Source organism: Carettochelys insculpta, chromosome 24 (genome assembly GCF_033958435.1).
Source record: "Carettochelys insculpta isolate YL-2023 chromosome 24, ASM3395843v1, whole genome shotgun sequence".
Taxonomy (NCBI): Eukaryota; Metazoa; Chordata; order Testudines; family Carettochelyidae; genus Carettochelys; species Carettochelys insculpta.
Window position 1 is genome coordinate 11,946,563 of NC_134160.1, and position 4,086 is coordinate 11,950,648.

Here is a 4,086-nt window from a genome sequence, read left to right on the forward strand (position 1 = left end):
GAAGGTCAATAGGCTGGATGCTACTTAGCATAACAGAGTCTCTGTGCACCAGACACAGGGCTGGCCTGAACATCAGGCCAGTATCAGTACCAGACAAGTACTGGCCTGAACATTGGGCCAGCACTTCATGCACATGGTCGCTTCTGTATATGTTTGCTTTCCCTTTTAGAAGAGGCAAAGATCTAAAAGGGAAAGCGCAGATATCACAGAAGCAACCATGTGCATCAAGTACCAGCTTGATGTTCAGGACACCTGGGTTCTATTCGTAGACCTGCTGCTGGCTGACCTCAAACAAGTCAAGTCTCAACATGCCTCAGTTTCCCCACATACAAAATGTTGTGAGAGCTACTCTAGAAATGATAGGCATTTTTCTGTGGTACAACAGCTGCTAGATCTAGGGGAAAGGATATAAGTAAGTGCTCTGCAAGTTTCCCTGCTCCATGCTGACCTGGCCTCACCCTCCCTTTTGTATCCAGAGCCCTTGTGGAGCAGAAACCCTCCGAGGTGCAGGAAGCTTTGAAGAGGAGAACAAGCATCTGTGGGATGCCACCCAACTCACAGCACTGGGACCCAAGTGGTGATTCATAGGCGCAGCTGTGACATGCACCAGCACTGATGCAAACCAGCCCACACACCCTGAGCCTCTACTCCACGGGGACTGTCGCACCTGCTGAACGATAAATAACCTGATTAACCCTTTGGCAACTACAGGCCCGCTGATACCTGGCCTCCAGCCACCGCAACCGCCACACCAAGAGCTTGTAAGAGGGAACCAGAACTTTTGGAAAGAGGATCGTGTAGATGGGCCCAGAAATCAGGCTGACCTTGTCCCCTGTATGCCAGATGGAGTGGGTGAGTCCTACCTCCAGACAGGCAGCGAAACAACAGCCAGTCAAGATCATCTTCCTGGCGGATGTAAAACCTTGGCCTGGATTCTGAGCCTGCTGCTCAAGGATTCTGGGGGCCCTTAGTGATGGAAGCAGGCACACGGCAAGCTGTAGTGACCATGAGCTCTGAGCCAGCAGTTTCTGGCCTTACCTCCCACTCCCGCCCAAAATAAAAGAGTAACAGAGAGAAAGCCGGGCTAGTCTATGTACTAGCAGAACAAAAGAGCAGTCCAGTAGCACTTTAAAGACTAACACAATAATCTATTAGGTGATGAGCTTTTGCGGGACAGCCCCACTTCTGCTGATCATAAATAAATAAACTGAAAAGCATAACGCACTCCCATGCTTCGCCAAACATCCCCTTTTTGCCCCTTGGCCACCTCCAGAGCCTGATTCTCAGGCCAGGTGAGAGCCCTGAGAACAACCTTGGCTTATTTTGAACACACCCCAATAAACGCTTCCCCCTACAAACGGGGGACTGATAACTCGAAGGAGAGGCCTTGGGTGATTTACTAGCCCTTGCGGCTTCTAGTGGCCAGCACAATAGCACCACCTGCTGGCAGTGTGCCGACATCACCGCCATGGGGGAGCCATGAACAAGAGTTCCTGGGCAAACCACACAGCCATGGGGACATGACTCAGGAGGCAGATGAACCAGCTGCCCCAATTCACAAGGGCCAGGCCACCAAATAGTCCATCGCCACCGTACATCTCTCTCCAGCAGCTATGCCCCTTAGCACCGGGGCCCAGAGCCACAGTCCTCCAGTGCGGACACGACCTTGGGATTTCTGCTGCACTGTCACAGGCGCTGCAAAGCCGGCCGCGGGCAGACAGGAGCAGATCACCGCTGAGGTGCTGGAGAAGGAGGCCGGCCTCTGGCACAGTTTGGGGGTGGGGTTGGGCCTATGCTGGTGCAGGACAGCTGTGTCCTCCTGGGATGAAATGTCAGACAGGGAGAGTCCCCTGTGCTGGGCTCCAGCCAAGGTAACTCCAGGCTCCACCTGACTGTTGAGGGAGCTTTGGTGGGTGGTCGGTTTATGACTCTTTTCCTCCTCCTACACACCAGTTCAGCCTCCAGGCCAAAAATCACAGCTCCTTGCTGCTGAAAGGAAGAGGTGCTGGGAGCAGTCATGGTGCACAGACCCTGCTGGCACTGTGCACTGGTTCCCTCTGCTGGACAGAATCGAACGCTCGCTTGAGTTTGTCACAGATCCCATACTGCTAATGGGGATTCACCTCCGGCCCTAGGGGCAGCAGTGCTCTCAGCACAGGCAGAGCCATGCTATGAAATTGCTAGTGCCTAAGGGGTGCAGATGACAGGAGGTGCCAATGAGGTGTCACATCTGTGTACCCATGAGCGGCCTCTTTCTCAACCCAAGGATGAAAGTCAAGGGTACTTTACAGGTAACGTCTCGTATCTATAACCCCAGGTAGGAGAGCCATGAGCAAGCCAGCGCCTTTAGCTTCTGGAGGCTGCTGTACAATATCCTTCTGACCTTGAGCTCCTCTAGCATTACTCCTTCCTTGTCAAGCCCGGACATGGACTAGGAACTGCATCAACACGGACACCTTCATCTGCCCAGCCCCAGTAAGAGTCCTGCCAGCAACAAACCACTCGGGACAGCCCAACAGACATGGGACCATTCCAGAGGGTCACAACAGCACAGACCAATGAAGAATCATGAGTCCAGCCGCTCCTGTCTAGGTAGCAATTGGAACGGCACCTCTCCGCCCAGCAGAGCTAAACGACGCTCTCCTGCCTGGTGCTGAGCCCAGGCATCTCTGCTTTGGCACTGCCTGCTGCTGTGGCTTCTGGGTGGTGAACAAAGATGCTGTTGGCAGGGGGACTGGCCCTTTAAGGAGAGCTGGGCTCAGCCCCACCTGTGCCTCAGTTTTCTGCCTTCCTGGAGCTGGGCGTGGGCATGTACAGGGGAGCTGGTAAGATGGGAGCTCAGGGCCAAGGCAGCCTGTCCAAGGGAGCTGGCTCTATTAGACATTCCTACAGAGGCTCCAGCTAGGGCAGCCCCAGGCCTGGGCTAGCAACGCTCCTTCTTGGGCAGCCAGGGCTTGGGAAAAGTCACTCCCCCGACCTCCGCTGGGCAATGGGAGAGCAGAGCAAAGGAAAGGACAGTGTCTGCAGGCAGACAGCAGCCCATCCCATGTCCCCTCCCCTTGGGGACTCCCAGGGAGGAGGCAGAACCAGGTACAAGGGGAGGCCATGGAGTCACCATTCAGGGGAAGGGCTGCGGGTTGCCAGCTCTAGCAGCCTGGTCAGCACCCATGTCCACCTATCTAGGGCAGCCCCATTCTCCAGGCCGGCTGAGATGCAAGAGACCAGGTGCTTTGGCATCACTTTGTCAAGGACTCTTCTCACTGGAGGGGAGGCAAGAGGCCAGAGCTAACGGCCCCTGCTCTCTCCAGGCAGAAGCATCAGCTCAATGCAGGGAGGTGCAGCTGGCAGGCTGCAGCTTTCCCAGACTTGCCTAGCCAAGCCAGGTAGGGAGAAGAGAGTGTTTGCTTCCTGCCTCAAGGTCCCTGTGTCCCCTGTTCAGACCCTCACAAACCCAGCAGCCAAGGAGTCTGGCATTGCCTCAGGGTGTGGTGCCAAGGTTAACAGGGGCCACTAGATCTGCCCCACCCTCTGGCCAGTCCTACAGGTGCTGTGCTGGAAGGGGAGAGGATGCCTATGCCTCTGCCTCTGCCATGGCAATGGAGTGAGGAAACTCTCCATGGGGTATCAGCCCATTTGCCTCCAGCTGGTGCTCCAGCTTCCCAAGGAATGGAGGTGCTGACAGATGGCTACACAGAGGCAGAAGCACAGCAAAGCCTGGTGGCAATACAGGATCTGCTCTGGGAGCCTGGGTCCAAGGCCCATCTTCAGTCAGTGCCAACGGGTGCAGGAACCAGCCTGGAGGCAACTTGCCGTGGACCCAGGGGTGATCTCTCAACTCCAGTGCCTCCCCAGGGATCAAACCCCTGCATGACCCCTTGGACATCCCCAGCATTACAGTTACAGGCCCATTCCTCTCCAGAAATGCAACTCCTCCTAATCAAGCAAAGAGCTGGGTCCAGGGGTGCCCCAGAAAAGAAAAGCCATATGGGTTTGCAAAGATCATTTAAAATTAGGTGCTAAGCTGCTTCTGTTTCCATGGCAACAGCTTGGGGGAGTTGATTGCCATGGCACCCAGACATCCTCCCT